The 20595-nt window shown below is 46.9% G+C and overlaps 1 long non-coding RNA gene across 1 annotated transcript in view; it reads left to right on the top strand.

The window, feature by feature from the left end:
• The first annotated feature begins 7849 nt into the window (after window positions 1–7849).
• The window catches only part of LOC134921850 (uncharacterized), a 31351-nt gene continuing 18605 nt past the window's right edge, over window positions 7850–20595 (top strand). The window contains exon 1 of the long non-coding RNA XR_010177502.1: window positions 7850–8094. This is a non-coding gene — a long non-coding RNA (uncharacterized LOC134921850). The remainder of the gene's footprint in view (window positions 8095–20595) is intronic.

The raw sequence follows: 20595 nt of genomic DNA, 5'->3' as shown, positions 1-20595 counted from the left end.
GTATGAGAGACTCTCTGCTGTAGGTGCTGCAGCTGTGTGGTTATGTCAGATACAGCTTGTGATAACAGGGGGGCCATGGTGGCTTTTATTGCTGCCACTACATCCCCGTATGTCACCGGGGCTTCAGGATCGCGGCATACCTGTGATCCAGTGGTAATGGTTCCCTCCGCCGCGGCCTTCTTGGAGGCAGGAGAGGTGACCTCAGGGCCGGCGCCAGGCGCCATGTTGCTGCCCGCGTGGCGTTTCTCCAACCTCGCGTTAGCGCCAGCGGGAGTTTGGGGAGCCACGGCTACGGGAGTCACATAGCGGTCCATGCTGACCGCGGGTACTGCCGAGGGTGGTCCGGGGAACGTGGAGGCTGTAATAGCCTTTAAAAGGTTTATCGCGGCGGGCGGCGGGACAGAGCTCCTACTGCGAGCGTCTCACTCCATGCGACCCGGAACCGGAAGTCTCGAACTTCACCTATTTTACACGGTTCCGAGGCAGCCTCGGATCTTCCCGCCTTGCTCGGTTAACCCGAACGTGCCCGAACATCATCATCCCGCTGTCGGATTCTCGCGAGATTCGTATTCTATATAAAGAGCCGCGCATCGCCGCCATTTTCACTCGTGCATTGGAGATTGAACAGAGAGGACGTAGCTGCGTTCTCTCCCTGAAAAGCTCCGTAATCTGTGCTCAGTGTGCTGCAAATATCTTTGCTCAGTGTGCTGCAAATATCTGTGCTCAGTGTGCTGAAAATATCTACGTTCTCTGCCTGAAAACGCTCCATATCTGTGCTCAGTGTGCTGCAAATATCTGTGCTCAGTGTGCTGCAAATATCTGTGCTCAGTGTGCTGCATTGTGGTAGTATATAATTATAGTAGTACAGTACAGTAGGCCATTGCTGTATCTTGCAGCTCTGTGTCAAGTATACTATCTCTGTGCTGCATTATTGTGAGCAGTATATAGTAGGACAGTGCAGCATTTTGGTGACCAGCAGTATACATATAGTACAGTACAGTAGGCCATTGCTGTATCTTGCAGCTCTGTGTCACTTCTAGTATCCTGATCAGTGCTCAATATCTGCTGCATTGTTGTGACCAGTATGTATACTGTACTGTGCGATGTGTGTTATACACCTGGTGATTTTATACATCCTGTAATCTGTACTGAGCGATATGTGAGATACACCTGGGGATTATACACCCCTTTATACTGTAATGTGCAATGTTTGAGATACACCTGGTGATTATACACCCTGTGTACTGTACTGAGTGATGTGTGAGATACACCTGGGGATTATACACCCGATATACTGTACTGTGCGATGTGTGTTATACACCTGGTGATTATACATCCTGTAATCTGTACCGAACGATGTGTGAGATATACCTGGGGATTATACACCATATATACTGTACTGTGTGATGTGTGAGATACACCTGGGGATTGTACACCCTATATACTGTACTGAGCGATGTGTGAGATTCACCTGGGGATTATACACCCTATATACTGTACTGTGCAATGTGTGTTATAAACCTGGTGATTATACATCCTGTAATCTGTACTGAGCGATGTGTGAGATAAACCTGGGGATTATACACCCTATATACTGTACTGTGTGATGTGTGAGATACACCTGGGGATTATACTCCCTATATTATTATTATTATTTTCCTTTATTTATATGGTGCCACAAGGGTTCCGCAGCACCCAATTACAGAGTACATAAATAATCAAACAGGAAAACAGCAACTTACAGTTGATGACAGTATAGGACAAGTACAGGGTAAATACACATAGTTACATCAGCAGATGACACTGGAATAAGTATCAGGTGGCAGAAGACTGCTGGATGTGGTACAGTTGAAGAGTATTAAAGTAAGACAAAGGATAAGCACATGAGGGAAGAGGGCCCTGCTCGTGAGAGCTCACAATCTAAAGGGGAGGGGTAGACAGACACGGGTGACACAGATGGGGTACATAGAGAACGTGGAACAGAGGGTTAGGATGAGATTTGGCTGGGTTTGGTGAAGAAGTGGACTCCCAGAAGACACAAGTCAATACTTAACATTGCAACATTTTACTGGGCTATGCTGGAGAAAATTAAAAATAGGGGAAAATAAAAATAAAAAAAAGAATCGATAACTTCTACCGCTTTCAAAAAGGTCAATGGAAGCTGGAATAATGGACAACTACCTCATGGAAGCCAGATACAGTATACCAAACAGTACTTAGCAGAGTTAGGAATGAGTGCTTATGAAATACAGTAACATTTTGTCATAATATTTCAGAAACTGCATGGCTGGTCTCTTGCACTCTTTTGCTCTAATACACCACCTGCTTTAGGATTTATATTCAAAAACATTATGTCTCCATAATCCCAAAAATGTCAGTCTTCTTGGAAAGTGGTTTGTTCCTTTGTAAGGGCAAGAGAACAAACGTTCTCAACGGTTTCTCAATTTCTTTTTCCTCTGGGAAGGGATTGTGGATTCGCAGGAATATCTGAGCATTTCTGTAATCAGAAAGCAGCGACTTTCTACAAATGTTTACGAATAATTGCAGTGATTTTGTCATTTTCTTCCAGTGATTTGGACCAATAATACCATTGATTAGAACTAATAATTCCTGTGATTTTGTCATTTTCTTCCAGTGATTTGGACCAATGATACCATTGATTAGAACAAATAATTCCAGTGATTTTGTCATTTTCTGCCAGTGATTTGGACCATTAATACCATTGATTATAATGAATAATTCCTGTGATATTGAGGTGTTTGTGTCGCTTAGCTTAGCCATCCAGCGACCACAGTGCACCTCTTTTTCTCTTTTCTTTGCATCATGTGCTGTTTGGGGCCAATTTTTTTAAGTGCCATCCTGTCTGACACTGCAGTGCCACTCCTAGATAGGCCAGGTGTTTGTGCCGCCCTCTTGGGTCGCTTTGCTTAGTCATCCAGCGACCTCGGTGCAAATTTTAGGACTAAAAATAGTATTGTGAGGTGGGAGGTGTTCAGAATAGACTGGAAATGAGTGGAAATTGTGGTTATTGAGGTTAATAATACTATAGGATCAAAATTACCCCCAAATTCTATGATTTAAGCTGTTTTTGAGGGGTTTTTGAAAGAAAAAAAACCCGAATCCGACAAAAAATTTTCAGGGAAGTTTTGCCAAAACGCGTCCGAATCCAAAACACGGCCGCGGAACCGAAACCAAAACCAAAACACAAAACACGAAAAATTTCCGGTGCACATCTCTACCTTCTATATATTTTTTGGGTCAAAAATAAAACACATCAAAAATAAATGAGTGGGGTCACCCCGCAAAATGGCAACCATCAATAGGTCTTAAGCCGAGGCTGATTGTGGAATCATCAGGGTTAAAAAAAAGGGTCTGTAGTCCTCTGGAATTTTCCAATGACCATCACCACACTGAATCATTCAGGTATGGGTGACCATATAGCAGTGTGTGGGGTGGGGTGGACCCCCCCCCATCCATTCTGTAACCAATCCTAGGCTGGCCAGAATGGAGCTGTATACTTTGACCACTTGAATCACAGGGAGAGTGGAATAATAATAATAATACAGAAAATACCCTGGTCTCAGTGAAATGTGTGTGTGTGTGTGTGTGTGTGTGTGTGTGTGTGTGTGTGTGTGTGTGTGTGTGTGTGTGGTTATAGAAAAAGGGTCTTTTAATGGGGGGATCATTTATTAATATGTTTTAATTTTATTACTACTAAGGGGGTATGGGCAGAGGTGTAGCAAGGTGTCATGGTGCCTGGAGCAAGGTATGTTTCGGCGCCCCCCTCCCCTGTACTGAATTGGGGGCATGGCCACCAGGGCTGGTTTCAGACCTTGTGGCATCCAGGGCGAAAGTTTCCTTTGTCGCCCCCCCCCCTATAGGTTAAGCATAGTGCGTGCCGAAGGCGTGCGGCAAAAAATAGGAGCGTAGCTTCATAGGTAAGGGGCGTGGCAACAGTTATGCCCCCTGTAGTTGTGGACCCAGTAGCTGTGCCCCCTGTAGATTTGCCCCCAGTAGTTGTGTTCCCTGTAGATTTGCCCCCAGTAGATGTGCCCCCTGTAGCTGTGCCTGGAGTAGCTGTGCCCCCAGTAGGTGTGCCTCCTGTAGCTGTGCCCCTAGTAGGTGTGCCTCTTGTAGTTGTGTCCAGAGTAATTGTGCACCCTGGTTTGTGCCCCTGTAGCTGTGCCCCCTGTAGATTTGCCCCCAGTATGTGTGCCTCCTGTAGCTGTGCCCCCAGTAGGTGTGCCTCCTGTAGCTGTGCCCCCAGTAGGTGTGCCCCCTGTAGCTGTGCCCCCAGTAGGTGTGCCTCTTGTAGCTGTGTCCAGAGTAATTGTGCACCCTGGTTTGTGCCCCTGTAGCTGTGCCCCCTGTAGATTTGCCCCCAGTAGGTGTGCCTCCTGTAGCTGTGCCCCCAGTAGGTGTGCCTCTTGTAGCTATGTCCAGAGTAATTGTGCACCCTGGTTTGTGCCCCCTGTAGATTTGCTCCCAGTAGTTGTGCCCCCTGTAGATTTGCCCCCAGTAGATGTGCCCCCTGTAGCTGTGCCCGGAGTATTTGTGCCCCCTGTAGCTGTGCCTGGAGTAGTTGTGCCCCCTGTAGCCGTGCCCCCAGTAGGTGTGCCCCCTCTAGCTGTGCCCAGAGTAATTGTGGCCCCTGTAGGTGTGCCCCCTGGTAGCGCCGCAAACACACACAAAAAAAAAAACTCACCTGCCCCGCTCCTGCTTCCCGACTGCTGCTGGCCGCATCTCCGCCCGTCAGACGTCCGTGCGTGTGACGCATGACATCACACGTAAGTCACGGACCGGAGGATGGAGGTGAGGGGAGGGAGAGATTTCAAGCAGCTCGGGCTTCTAGCTGTCAGTGACTGACAGCTGCGGCAGCGAGCTGCTTGCGGCCAGGCGGAGGTTCCGGCGGAGTCGACCTGCAGCGCCCTGTACTGTCTTGGGCGCCTGGAACTCGAACCTCCCTCCCTACGCCCCTGGGTATGGGGGGTAATATTATTAGAATTTAAGACCACTGGGGGATCTTTTTCCAATGGGGTTGGGAAGAGGGGGGGGGGGGGGGTTGGAAAGTAATTTTATAATGAGAGTCTATGGACACGGGGGAAGGATATATTTAGGGGGTGTAAAACACATATTTGTTAAAATAAACTATTTTTCAACTTAGGCAATTAATAAAAAGAAGGACAATTTCTGAGCGGTTTTGTGGGGACAAAATTGTCAGTTAAGTGGTTAAGGGATAAAAGTGGTAACCCCCCCAGGGAAAACTAGCCCTTGCAGGCAGCCCTAGGACATACCTCCCAGCCTTTGGGAGGTAGAAAGAGGGACTCCCTGCACGGCGTAGCCACGCCCGCCGGTAAAAGTGGGCGTAGCCTCAGAAAAGGGGGCATGGCCTCACAGTAAAGCTGCTATCGCGAGACACGCCCCCATTTCACGTCACTATGGGGGCATGGCCAGTGCTCTGTGAACTGCTGGCATGCCCCCTGTCCCTCCTGTCTCCGTGAATAGACTCTGTGCATATTTTCACAGTGTCTATTTCAGGAGCCTCCCAATTAAACCCCCCCCACCACGGGACACTGAGGCCCGCGGGTGGGACAGTCCCAAAAAAACAGGAGTGTCCCGCGAAAATTGTGACAGTTGGGAGGTATTCTAGGGCTCAACCCTGCGTCCTTGGGCAATGGGTAATAATCTAGTAGTAGTGTAGTAATAATGATAATCTAGTAATAAGCATGCCACCTAACATTGGTGGTTCATGGAGTGGGTCCCTGCGCGACCCAAGTCGCGTGAGTGACTGTAAAGGGGGCAAAGCTTCGGGGGAAAGGGGGAGAATCTTCATGGCACTCCCATTCCCATAACTGTGGTGGCGTGCTGTTAGGGCGGTGTCCATTTAGAAATTTAGCCCTGATAAACCGGAGCTTACCCCGATGCCGACACTTATTGAAACTGAATAGATGCAGGCTCTCCCATCACTGAATTGATGCTGTGCATATGTGCATCCGTGTGCTCCCTCCAACTCCCCCCACTGCGGGGCACTGCAGGCCAGGGACAACGGGACAGTCCTAGAAAAATGGGACTGTTCAGCTGAATGCGGGACAGTTGGGAGGTATGCAAATGGAGAATAATCAGGATGACGTTTTTGGTTGGTAGTATCCTTACATAATATAGTGGCCACACAAATAGCATAGAACTATGCCTTATATTAGAAAGTGAAACAATAACAAAAGAAGTATAATTATATTGAATTTCCAGTTCAGTGCTTTTATAACTGTATTAGCAAAACATACAAAATGAAAAGGAACCAGGTTTTAATATGTAAATATTTCTCTTGCATAATTTTGCATGTATAATTAAATATGTCTCACCAGGAGTGGACCAGTTGAGGTATGTGGCATTTATGAAGAAGATTAAAACCACTTACTTACTTTCTACCTCCGATCTCCCTTGTCAACTTGCTTCTTTGAGTTTGCGGAATACTGAGTGAATACTTCATTGGGAGGGAAGGGATAATTTGCATAGCTCAGAGAATTTCAAAGCCAAAACAATATGAAAGCTACAGTGACACTCTTCATATGATTGTAAGCCCTCTAATGAATTTCAGTGGAGACACTGTCTATTACTGCCCTAATAATGTATTCCGGCACGACGCCGAATAGGCCCAAGGAACCTTCATCTATAGCAGAAGAGAGATGAGACGTTATTTCCATTGAACACATTCGTGTCTGTATTAATGTTCTGCTTTACCCCATGTGCATAAATCTTACTTCTTAATACGTTGTCCCTGGCTCTCAGCACGAAGTGTTAACTCATAAGAGGGTTCTAGGAATGAAACTTTTACAAGTGTGAGATAACAAACACGTTGTCAGAGAACACTTGTCCATTCTTGCAGGTCTTAATAGGAAATATACTTTCTTTTAGAAAAATTAACTTATATTTCAAAATATTGACAAAGTGACGAGGAGGGCCTGATGCCCAGGGTCACTTACCAGGGCACAGGCTCACCTAACATGCATCACAGGCCTGAGGCCTGGTTCGCCCAAATGCCTAGTGCCTGACAACCCTGGAGGTCTAGCGAGGGTTAAATAACTTAAGGTGGACAAAACCACCTACTGTGATGCTGGGAGAGTCTGCAGTGGAGAGCTTCATTTAGCTCTTTTTCTTTCCACCACTGTCTGGTCCTCATCTTCTTGCTTTGGACACAGGCCCATTCTAGCCAGTGGAACCTGCTCATCTTTCTTCCACCAGAGCTTCTTCCATGGCTGAACGGCCGTGATTGGCTATTGACTGGTGCCAAATTTGAACAGACACCACGGTCGCTTTTTTCCGGTACGGGAAGCAATTGCACTGTCAGCACCAGACGTCGACGTTAAGTGCCAGTCAGGAGCGGCTCTTGCCGCAGGCAAGAAAGACTTTTGCCCGGGGCGCCGCAGCCAGGGGCGTCAGAACGTTTTTAGGTTGGGGGGGGGAGGCAAGATATAATTTCAGTTTGGCACCCCTAGCTTCCCAGCACACTGCGACAGTGGGTGACATGCTAACCATATGTGTTGGTGCATCATTACTGTATTATTAGCATTACCTGCAACCATGGTGAGCACATGACGGGTTCAGCAGGTATATCACAATTTTGGTGGCAAATTTCAATCCAACCTCCACTTCAAATGTCAGGCAGAGCACCACCAGCAGCAGATTCTTGCCCAGACTATCCAGGTGGGCAGCGTCTGCTGGCAAGGTCCTTGCACCCAGCTTCCCCCAGCGATCCTCCGCAGCAAAAGACCACTCTCCAGCCATGACACCAGCAGCAGGACCAGGCTCTCACTGAGGCGCTCCCCTGCGGGCAGGAAGGACGCGCACTCCGGGATCCCATTGCTGGCCTGGGGTCCACAGCGTCCACCCCTCCGTACAGCCAGTCCAAGCAGCAGGATATGCTTCCCTCGGTCAACAGCATACCTCTGCTGCTTCCTTTCTGGCGGAACTTCAAATGCACGGCCTGCGTGTCTCAGGCAGTCGATGGAGGGGGAGCCGTAGAACATGGTGGAAGGAGTAGGATAAATTGATGTCCTCACGCGCGGCAGCGGTGACTGTCCAGTGCTCCCAGTGCCGGTATGAGGCTGTGAGCAGGGGCAAAGGCTAGTACACAGGGTTACTGCCACAGCATAGGGGAGGATGGGATGTGAATGTGATGATTGGGCAGGCACTGAGTACCGCAGCGGTACTTCACCTAGCCTAACTCACACTGACTGATGCCCACAGTCCCTCACGCTGACTGATGCCCACAGTCCCTCATGCTGACTGATGCCCACAGTCCCTCACCCTGACTGGTGCCCACAGTCCCTCACCCTGACTGATGCCCGCAGTCCCTCACACAGACTGATGCCCGCAGTCCCTCACACAGACTCATGCCCACAGTCCCTCACACAGACTCATGCCCACAGTCCCTCACACAGACTGATGCCCACAGTTCCTCACATATTGACTGATGCCCACCGTCCCTCACACAGACTGATGCCCACTGTCTCTCACACTGACTGATGCCCACCATCCCTCACACTGACTGATGCCCACCATCCCTCACACTGACTGGTGCCCACAGTCCCTCACACTGACTGGTGCCCACAGTCCCTCACACTGACTGGTGCCCACAGTCCCTCACGCAGACTGATGCCCACCATCTCTCACATTGACTGATGCCCACAGTTCCTCACACTGACTGGTGCCCACTGTCTCTCACACAGACTGGTGCCCACCATCCCTCATACAGACTGGTGCCCACCATCTCTCACACTGACTGATGCCCACTGTCCCTCACACTGACTGGTGCCCACCGTCTCTCACACTGACGCCCACCATCCCTCACACAGACTGGTGCCCACCATCCCTCACACTGACTGGTGCCCACAGCCCCCCACAGCCAGTCAGAGAAGAAGCGCTTACAATTCCAGGTCTCCCTATCAGCGGGCGGGGTGTTTCTCTCCTGGATTCTATCGCAGCTGACAGTGGGCGGGGCTAATGACAAGGGCGGGGTGAGCCATCCAGCAGCAGCCAGGGGCTAGGGGGTTCTGCTGCAGGGTACGCTTAAGTTGTTGTGTCTCGAACCTCCCCGTTCAGTAATGATTATTAATGGATGCATCCGCCCCCTCCCACTACCATGCGCGACTCTGAGCTCCTGCTGCAGTGCTGCTGGAATGGTGAAGCTCAGGAGTGACTGTGTCCTGGCTGGGAGTCTTCGCTCCGGTCCCCGCTCTCCAGCCGTCACTGCATGCGTTCATATGTGCGGCAGCGGTACTTCACCTAGCCGCTCGCTCCTCTCCCCCAGTACTATGGGCGCCTCTCTCATGTTAGGGGGGAGCGAGCTGCCCCCCCCCCCCCATTCAGACGCCTCTGGCCGCAGTCAGGGGGCACAACTACAGGGGGCACAACTACAGGGAGCAAAACTACTGGGGGCACAACTACAGGGGGCACATCTACTGGGGGCACAGCTACAGGGGGCACAACTACGGGGGCATTAACTACAGGGGCATAACTGTGGCCACATCGCTTCCCTACGAAGCCATGCTCCTATTTTTTGACGCGCGCCTATACTGGACCTGGGTCACCTCGTTCTGCCCCATGCACTGCCCACGCTATGTCTAGCACTGTTCCCATATTTCTGCTGCTCCACTCCCCACAGTGCTACAGCTACTCGTGCTGTCTCCCCCTGCATCCAGTTCCAACCTCAAATTGCCCCCCCCCCCCGAATTCCTTCTGCCAACCTCCCTTCCCCCGCCTGCTGTCATACTTACACGTCACTTGTGGTCAGCCTTCTCTCCTAGATCTGGCCCATTTTCCTAGCAGTTGGAATGCTTGGGGCGTACACAGGAGACAGGACAGTCCTTCTGACAGAATTATATAGACATGGATATTAAAAGTCACCTTAGATTTTTGTGACCTATTTAAAAGTAGTGTGCATGTGACTGCTTCTTGGTAACTTGTTCTAATCTTAGAATTTGCAATGTGAGATATTTTATCCCATTTATTTATTAACATTTCCCTATATAGCATCAGCATATTATTTTACACTATATAATTGGAGTATATAATTAATATTAGTGTCCCTTGGTGCAGAAAAGCAATATTATTATTATTATTGTTATAATAATAATAATAATAATAATAATTATTATTATTATTATTATATCTCTATAGATAAGTCTTGGAGTCCAGATGATGTACACTAATGAGACTTATAGCACCATTAACACTCAGGGCTAATTAATCTTTGTCATTGTATTTCTTCCTATGCAAAAGATTCACAATTTTGTGTATGCACTCAATTGCTCTGTGACCTATCTTGTGTCAGTTGTAGTACTGTACCTGCACTTGAATTTTCTTAATTTTTCGCTTTTTCTATGCAATGCAGTAGTCTCAGCTATTGTCTTACAGGGCACATGTTCTTGGAAGCAGGGCCTGCGACAGGAGGGGTCAAAGGGGACACCTGTACCGGGCCCAAATAATTCTGTTGCCAGCCCTGTTTGGAAGTGTAGTAACTTTGCTCTGACTATCTATGGTTAATTTAGCTGTGTTTGCTTCCAACGCCACAACAAGGAAGACAACCCCAGGCATCAAGTTCTGTACTGTACATACTTGTCTACTCTCCCGAATCCTGCAGGAAACACATGAATTTTCAGGTAGTCCTCCATACCCCCAAAAGAGTGGGTACCCCTCCCGTATACTGCCCACTACCTAATGAAATGGGCAGAATGGTGAGATTAATACCAGTAATCCACAGTCATTGCAGAGGGGGTGGGGCCTTGTGGTGCAACTCTATTGTAATCGGATCATTTTGGCCCTGTCCCTTATTTAAATATGCGCAATTTGCTGCATATTGCCGCTAATGGGTGTGGCCAAATGATGCGAATAACCAGCACTATATCTGCCCACCTGCAACTCCTCTCTGGGCTTCTCCTGGAGAGGAAAGAACAATAGTTGGCAAGTATTGTTCTCTAACACTGCTGTAGCAATCTCTTCATCATCTATTTTGACTCCAACAGATGTTAATTGCTGAGAAACAGACTCCATTTAGTCTATGTAATCAGTAACTCATACTGCTAAATTCACTAAATATTGTGTTATACAATACACATCTTAAATGTATTCTCCTCATGAGACCTCCATCTTGGTATGCTGCCTGTAGTGTTATCCACATGTCTTCCCATGTATAATAGTGTATACATATTACTCCACACTTAAACCAATAGTACCTTTGACCCTCATCTCGGCTTGGGTCTGCACCAGGATCTATCTATTGTAACCTTCCACAATCTTTCATGCTTCAATTGCATTTCCAGGTTTTAGTTTGATAAATACCTTTATGGGTATAGCTCCTGTATTCATGCTTCTTACAGACATAACTACGGTATGCAGCCTTTGTTCACTAAACAGCTTCTGCACTACTACACTGCACTGGAAACACTCTGCTTTCTTCACTCTGTTTTCTTTGTAACTACTGTGTACTGACTAGCTTATGTGCGACCACAGTGCATGGGAAACAATATGTGCTGTCCTCACTCTGCAGTCTGCACTTCACATATGCTTAAGATGGTCTCTGTATGCTGCCCTGGGCATCCTAGTAGCTTGGGGCTTGTGTACTTTAACTATAAGTACAGTACTTCACCTTGTGTGCCTCTGCCCATAACCTGTTAGAAATTACGCATGAGCTGGTGTTGATTTTTCAGAATTATATAGGCACACATCAGCAAATGCCGATAGCAGGTACAGCCGTACTCACTGTTACATGTACACTGCTGATGGAGCTGGGCTTGAGCATAGAGGCGTTTCATACAGTCCACCAGCTGGTGAGTGTATGCTGCAAATGGTTGGGAGTGATGCAGGGATGCTGGATTAGCTTCATTTGCAGGTATTAACCAAGGGTCTTATATGAGCTAAGCAGGAGACGTCTCGCACCATGTCACATTATACAGTCTTGCATACTTGGGAGACAAGTTGGCCGCTGCACATACTCAGTAGTGATCTCTGCGGCCTTCTTTGGATAGGGCATGAAGACTCTTTGGAGGACAGGTAGACTGCAGTCTGCGCAGTAGCACAATCCTCTTTCAACAATATTTAGGAATTCACATCCGCAGGGGAGCTTACAATCTATAGTTCCTTTCACATGGACTCACATGCACACTAAGGTGCTAATTAAACTCCCAGCATATTTATGGATTTATCAGTGCATATATATTATATTTTTTTTATCTGATATCCCACAAAAAAATAATTTAGAAACTGAAAATCCTTGGATTTGCCTCAATGAAAATGTAATGGATAAAGGTTTATTGATGATGGACTGGTAACAAATGGCATAGCTCAGGGACTTGTCCTAAGTCCAGGTTTCTTTATTTATTCTTTAGGGATATTGGGCCTTATTTAGAGCAGCATGCAATCTGATGTTAGAAATTGGTGCATTCACAGGATCTGTACTGAGCATGCGCTGTCTTCTACAGCAAGAACTCTCGCAGATCCCCAAAGCCACAGCCTGATTGACAGGGGTCATTTGGGGTCTAACTAGGGGTGGGGATGTCCATCATTCTCAAAAATGGATGCATGTTGTCCCTATTTTCTGGGAGTGCAGAGGCCAGGATCTGCGACTTTTGACGCAGATTTTCTTGCAACAGCCAAATGAGCAACCTCAGGCTCACTTAGTGGCCGATGTTTTTGTAGTGTGATCCAATGCTGTGTCTATGGACGCAAAAGCGGATCACATAAGCCAACAGGAGTCGCCGCTTAACACAAGATGCCATCTTTGACATTAGCATATTTTAGCATTGCTGCAGCATGTTTGGATGCAGCAGTAATGTGAACTGCGTCCTTCTTTGAATCAGGCCCATTATGCAGATTTGTATCATGAGTAATACTCCGAAATAAAGTAAAATAATACAGATTGAGTGAGAGAAAATAGACAAACAGGCTGAAATTAGGAATCTTAAATTTGTTATATCACAATGTAAAATAATGAAAGTGGGACACAAAAATCCAAAAGCAGAATCTTCTGTATACTGCAGAAAGGATGGTGATATAATGTAAACAACACAGAAGGACCTGGGATTACAGTTTAAGATGGCATGAAGGTCAGCGGGAGGTGTTGTCAAGCACTTTGTGAAAAGCCGGTATGGTATTTGTAACACCCCGGGGTTGGTGGGTATGTCTAAGTGGTTGAGAGAGGTATCACAGGTGTAGGGTAGCTATGGGACAGACCTTTCCCCTGAAATGTTTCTCCCCATACCTTGTTCTGTAGTACCATCTTCATAGAGGTAGGATTGATTGATTAATACGAAACAAGAGTGAGTGAGCAATTCCAACAGGATGTTTTTTTATTGAGCCACAATGAACTCTGGATCGAAGATGATGATTGATTTATTGCCATTAAATTTAGATAATCACAAGAAGAATTGGGCATCAAAGAAGAATAAAGAGAAGACAACTGCCTACAGTTCACACTACATTGGATCATTCAAAAATGCAAAAGACAATCAGTTAAATCGCAGATATTGGCATATAAGAATTATAATTACAATCTATAATGTGGTAGTGATGAGAGTGATACAAAACACATTTGACAATGACAATGACAACATTTCTAGCTTTCCCTAGCTAAGGTGTACTGATCTTCACAGGCAAATAATGTTGGAGCGCTTGTAAAAAGTCTGTGGTGCCACAGCGTTGCAATAGGGGAATTGGCACACAATTATAGAACTAATCCTAGGCTATAATAATGTCAATGTATCTCAGTTCTATTCACAAGAGGATTTAGCTAGCGAAGGGAATATAGTGTCTCCTGACAAATATAACTCAGTGGGCAATGAGGATCTATTGGTTAAATATAGTCAGTCTCTTTCAGTTAAAAGATCTTACTTTCATTTGCACAAATGTCTCAGACATTTCTAAATTGAATATCTCACGTGCACTTGTATCAACCGCTCAGTTCTTTGTGTCCCAACAATGCTAAAGCAGGGGGATGTTACCTTTACTGCCCCCTAAACAGGGATTAATTTGTGGATATGGTGCTATGATAGCTGCACCCTTTACACTGCACAACATGTGATAACTTGGATATTTAGGCTGGGTGGCTTGGGTCACAATCAGTCTCAATGTACTCACTCAGAACTTCAGGACGGAGGTATTCACTTGCTGGACCAGTTTCAACAGATCCTCACTATTACAAGATGGCCACAGCGTCTGCACCTTTCACTAGGCCTGGCGGTGTCCAGTTGAGATGTCTCATGCTCGCTCGCCTGGCTCTTGGCTCTCCAGTATCACCCTACTGCTTCTACTCTGATGTGCTGCTCTCACCGCCTAGCTTAACCCTGTGGTTGGCATCCGTTCTCAGCTCCCGCTCTGCTCCTCACTCAGCATGCGTCCAGCACCTCCAGTCACTTCTCCAGACTCCTCTTTCTTCTTCTCACAAGGCTCCTCTGCTCCCAGGCTGCCCTGCCCAATCAGCCATCAGTATCAAGACTACGTAGTCAGACAAGGGTCAACACTTAACTCCTGCTGTGCCAGTGCTTCCCTTATTGCTGCGGACCTACCTGTAAGTAGCCTTTTAAGTGGCACACACACACCATTTTCAATTGCATTGCAGTTGTTCAATGTGTCCTCCATTGTGGCCAAAATCTTACTATATTTCTATTCAAAGAACAGCATTCACTTGAATAGCGTTACCATTGTTCAATGTGTCCTCCACTGTGGACAAATACAGTTTCTGTCAAATACAGTTTATGTTTCCATTCAAAGAAGAGCATTCTCGATAGCAGAATGTAACATGTCAGGTGAAAATGCTGTCTTTCAGATTTGACACCTAGCACAGTAACGTCATTCTGATTTTAACATATCAGTAGCAACTTAATTCTGCCTTTAACTTATCATTTAAAAAAAAATCATCATTTATAGCACTTTAATTCCACAAACAACATACAAAATGCAGAAACTTTTTTTTCTTTTAATAACACTGTACTGTAACTAAATTAATTGTAGATCACTTATAAAGTATTGCAACGTGTTCCTGTAGGTCAGGTGAGGGCTGAGAAATGGGCTCTTATTTTCACCTACAGGATAAAAGAATACATTCAGCAAAGTAAAATAACTAGTTACAGAACTGAACAGTTGATTTCAATTTATTCAAAGGAAAAATACAGCTTAATGAAAATTCTGGCGTAGCTAAATTTCTTATGCATAGCATCAAAGGTTTAATCACTGGCCTTTGCACTAGAATGAGATTAACCCATGATATCCCAATGGGTGCCACAGAGAACAACAATGATTTCTGGTGGCAGAAAATGCTGAAAATATTGAATATGTAATTAACCTTAGAACTTTTTTCCTTGTCCGAACATCTCAGCTCTTGAGACTTAATCTGTGTTATGTTAAATTGCCTAAGGTCTCAGGAGACTCTGCCAGTTGGCTTGTCTCCATGTCATTGACAGCCACTGCCACCCCCGTCTCTCTGAATATAGACACAACGCAAGACCTCAGACAGCAATGCTACTAAACCATCAGGGAAATTAAAAGTGTTTATTTGTGGTTGTTATTGGCATGAAATATCTCACAAAATGCTTCGCTCCACTGGTTTAACAAATACCTCAGTCCCACCGTTATGATATAAGGAAAAAGTATAAACACACCAATAACCGACAGTTGGAGGATGCACAAAACATCTAAAGACTATATTTTTATAGAACTATCTAGAAGACGGTATCTGCTGATCTCTTCAAAATTAGCCATCCCCCTTGAGAGTACCACAGCTGTTTTCTCATTAAACATGTCAATCAAGCGGCATATTGTATAAATTAGAGATTTTTCCAACAACTTTCCATTTGAAACTGACATGTTTATGACATTGAGGTCAATATCTTTTCAGTTTAAGGACATCTGGGTGCCAAACTTTCCAGTTCTGAGATAATTGCTGATTTCAGTTGTTAGTGATCTGTTAGTGATTTTACACAAACTTTTTCCTGTATCCTAATTATATTGCCAATAATTAATTGTAATGTTAAGTTATAATGCAAAGATGAACATGTAATTTCCATGTATCCGTTTGGTATTACAAAGCAGGTTAAGGGTGAGTGATTTCCTGTGGGTATTTTGGAATAACGGCTCGTTACATAATGCCATACTGTATTTGTGCTACCTAATTGCATCACTAGTCCATTCATATTGATTGTAATAAGTTACAAAGGTCTTTTCACCGCATTTTTCTTTCAATGCTATGTACTGTAGCAATTGATAATAAGATCATTTTTAAATCATAGTGCTGTTTTTTCCTGCTGCTGTTCCTTAAATGTACCTGTAAAACTTTTTGTTAAAATGTATTTTTGAAAAGTACAGGAAATTAAAATATGTGCTAAAATTTTGGACTTGTGAGTGCCTCTGTAAGAGTAATATAACCATAAATTGTGAACTGCCCCTGATGAAGTTGCCAGGTGCACTGAAACGCATTGAGCTGTACATAATACATCTGTGAATATTCCAACTGCTAAATAATGTGTATATATGTCACGATCCTGACTGTAGTTCTCGTATTTGGTGACTTACCCCTGCCATCTGTCCCGGATCCTGTGCCTTTTTGCTCACTGAGATAAACAGCTTGTCAGCACCATGAGTTTCCTGAGTTCTCTACCTGGAAGGTAATAGTTAACGAGCTCCACCTGTGGTGATCTCCTGTGTGAGTCTGAATTCAGCAATCTGAAGTTTAGGCCCAAAAGCCAGCATCCTATGTTTGCAGAAGTTCAGGCTTCAGTGTTCTCTCAGCCTGCTAGGCCTCACTCCACATCACAGCCTAGTCTAGAGTACTCACATGACAGTGACTGTTCACCTGACCCACAGCTGTCCAATCCTCTGCCAGCCTGAGACTCTCTGCATCACCTGACACTGCTCACCAATCACCAAGGACCAGGAAGTATAAGTCGGGAGACTGAGTTGAAAACTGGGCCAGTTCCTCGTGTCACACACAGCTCTGTGTGAGCTTTGAAGCTGAGCTCCCTAAAGGTAACCCTTGTACTTCAGTTCCTGTAAAAACTCTGTTTCTTTGTTACCCAGTTTGGATACATTTGTGTTGCCATTGACATCCAGTATTTCCACGAGTTCAACTTAAAGGCACAGTACAGTATTCCACCATCTCCACTTAAAGGCACAGTACAGTATTCCACCATCTCCACTTAAAGACACAGTTGCAGTGTTTCATCTTAAAGGCACAGTACAGTATTCCACCATCTCCACTTAAAGGCACAGTACAGTATTCCACCATCTCCCCTTAAAGGCACAGTTGCAGTGTTTCATCTTAAAGGCACAATACAGTGTTCCACAGTCTCCACTTAAAGGCACAGTTGCAGTGTTTCATCTTAAAGGCACGGTGCAGTGTTCCACAGTCTCAACTGGAAACCACAGCTGCAGTGTTCTACCATCACAGCCGCAGGGTTCTTCAGCCTCGTATTAGAGTTATAGCCACAGTCATCGTCCTACTTTCAGTTGCGTTTCCAGTTATTTCTGGTACCAGCACGCATTACAGTTGCACCCCAGTCTCACCAGTAACCAGTCCGTCTTACTATCTTGCCAGTAACCTCGAGTACATAAGCACCTACTCCTGTGACACTATGGCCCTCATTCCGAGTTGATCGGTCGCAAGGCGAATTTAGCAGAGTTACACACGCTAAGCCGCCGCCTACTGGGAGTGAATCTTAGCTTCTTAAAATTGCGACCGATGTATTCGCAATATTGCGATTACTAACTACTTAGCAGTTTCAGAGTAGCTCCAGACTTACTCTGCCTGTGCGATCAGTTCAGTGCTTGTCGTTCCTGGTTGACGTCACAAACACACCCAGCGTTCGCCCAGGCACTCCCACCGTTTCTCCGGCCACTCCTGCGTTTTTTCCGGAAACGGTAGCGTTTTCAGCCACACGCCCCTGAAACGCCGTGTTTCCGCCCAGTAACACCCATTTCCTGTCAATCACATTACGATCGCCGGAGCGAAGAAAAAGCCATGAGTAAAAATACTTTCTTCATAGTAAAGTTACTTGGCGCAGTCGCAGTGCGAACATTGCGCATGCGTACTAAGCGGATTTTCACTGCGATGCGATGAAAAATACCGAGCGAACAACTCGGAATGAGGGCCTATATCCAGTACAGTCTCACCTATACATTCATCCTGCTATCAAAGTCCCTGGTGATCCAGTGGTCAGGATACGGCTTCCTCTGCCGAGGCCCGGGTTCGATCCCCGGTCAGGGATTGCTCCTTCTTCTCACTGATTCCTACAGACCAGCCTAATATTCACATAGTTCTCCAGTTGCCCGCACAGACTGCACTAACACCGGGTTCACAAAATCACAGTCAAGACAGTAGGAACTGGCCCCATGGACCCGACCGAAAGTGTTTGTCTGACGCAGGACCTCCTAAGCAATATTGCGGGACGATTGGAGGGTTTGGAGTCTACTCAGCATCAATTGGCACAGTGTCTGCAGCGGAATTCGTTCTCCAGAGATTCTCTGACCTTCTGCACTAAGACTCCTGACCAACTGCAGATTTTCTACCAGATGTTATTACAGTTACAAGAACTTTTGTCTAGTATTCTTTCTGTGATGCCTGATCTCTTCAGGAATACTACCAATGTTGTTGATCCTGTTTTGTCCCATCCAGTTAATAGAGTCTCTTCCTCTGTGCAAGGAAAAGTTTTTCATCAGAGCTATCCACGGCCCAAGCTCTCTGAAGCTGAACGTCAGCGGCGTAGGGAGCTACACCTCTGTCTTTACTGTGGAAATTCCGGTCATTTTGTTAAAGATTGCATTCTTCGCAAGCCAGGAAATGGTGACAAATCTCAGTATCATAGAGCTCATGTCTACAAGTCATCCACAGTAGCCGATCCTGCTACTGCTGACGGGGGGTATCAAGAAGGCTACTCTGAAAGTGACTCAAATTTATGACTGGGGTCCGGTGATTAAAAGACCTTATTCCAAGTTGGGTATCCAGAGAAGAATGTTCAAGCCATTTAGAGTCACAGAGGAGTCCGTGTCTACAGCCCAAGGAGGGGCATCCATGTCTACAGCCCAAGGAGGGGCGTCCGTGTCTTCAGCCCAAGGAGGGGCGTCTGTGTCTTCAGCCCAAGGAGGGGCGTCCGTGTCTTCAGCCCAAGGAGGGGCGTCCGTGTCTTCATCCCAAGGAGGGGCGTCCGTGTCTTCAGCCCCAGTGAGTGGTTTCGAGCGTCCAGCCCCAGTGAGGGGTTCCGAGCGTCCAGCCCCAGTGAGGGGTTCTGAGCGTCCAGCCCCAGTGAGGGGTTCAGAGGGTCCAGCCCCAGAGAGTCTTCAGAGTGCAGCCCAGCCCCGTGAAGTGGGGGCTCTTGCCTCAGCCCAGCCCCATGAAGTGGGGGCTCCTGCCTCAGCCCAGCCCCATGAAGTGGGGGCTCCTGCCTCAGCCCAGCCCCGTGAAGAGGGGGCTCCTGCCTCAGCCCAGCACCGTGAAGAGGGGGCTCCTGCCTCAGCCCAGCCCCATGAAGAGGGGGCTCCTGCCTCAGCCCAGCCCCGTGAAGAGGGGGCTCCTGCCTCAGCCCAGCCCCGTGAAGAGGGGGCTCCTGCCTCAGTTCAGCCCTGTGAAGAGGGGGCTCCTGCCTTAGTTCAGCCCCGTGAAGAAAGGGCTCCTGCCGGTCAAGCAATATTCCAGGCTCCACCTGGTCAGTCCGTCCTGGTTCCAGCCGGTCCAGCAATACTCCAGGCTCAGCCTGGTCAGTCCGTACCGGTTCCAACCGGTCCAGCAATACTCCAGGCTCAGCCTGGTCAGCCCGTCCCGGCTCCTGCCGGTCCAGCAATACTCCAGGCCCAGCCTGGTCAGTCCGTCCCGGTTCCAGCCGGTCCAACAATACTCCAGGCTCCGCCTGGTCAGTCCGTCCCGGTTTCAAGCCGGTCCAGCAATACTCCAGGCCCTGCCTGGTCAGTCCGTCACGGTTCCAGCCGGTCCAGCAATACTCCAGGCCCTGCCTGGTCAGTCCGTCCTGGTTCCAGCCGGTCCAGCAAAACTCCAGGCCCAACCTGGTCAGTCCGTCCCGGTTCCATCCGGCCCAGCGATACTCCAGGACCAGCCTGGTCAGTCTCCTTTGGGTCCAGCCAATTCAAGTATCCTTGGATCCAATCCAGTCCTACTCGTCCAGCCAAAGATTTCTCCAGTTTCAGTCTGTTCAAGCTCATCTGGACTCAAACCAATTCCAAGCATTGGTCCGAGTAAAGGACTTTCACCATCTAGTTCTAAAATTAGACTTCAGTCTGTCTCTGATTCTGTTTCCTCGTGTTCCAGCATTGAGTCCACAGCTTCTGCAGGGAAATCTAATACCTCTTCTCATCAATGTCGGAATAATTCTGCTGTAGCCGCCAAAGTCAAGAAAAATCCCAAGGCTACTCACTTAAAGTCTGAACGTGCTACAGAGCTGGATACCGATCTGAGTACAGTTTTCTCAGCTTTGTCCCTAAGCTTGTCTGAGCAACCTAATGTTCCATCTGCTGATTCGGATAAAGGACTTCAGACTAATATTGCTGAGAAGGATACTGATGTTGCTTCCTCAATCCAGTCATCAGAGTCATTTGCCTCAG

Source organism: Pseudophryne corroboree, chromosome 1 (genome assembly GCF_028390025.1).
Source record: "Pseudophryne corroboree isolate aPseCor3 chromosome 1, aPseCor3.hap2, whole genome shotgun sequence".
Taxonomy (NCBI): Eukaryota; Metazoa; Chordata; class Amphibia; order Anura; family Myobatrachidae; genus Pseudophryne; species Pseudophryne corroboree.
The sequence above is the reverse complement of the archived record's forward strand: the minus strand, read 5'-3'. Positions and strand labels throughout refer to the sequence as shown.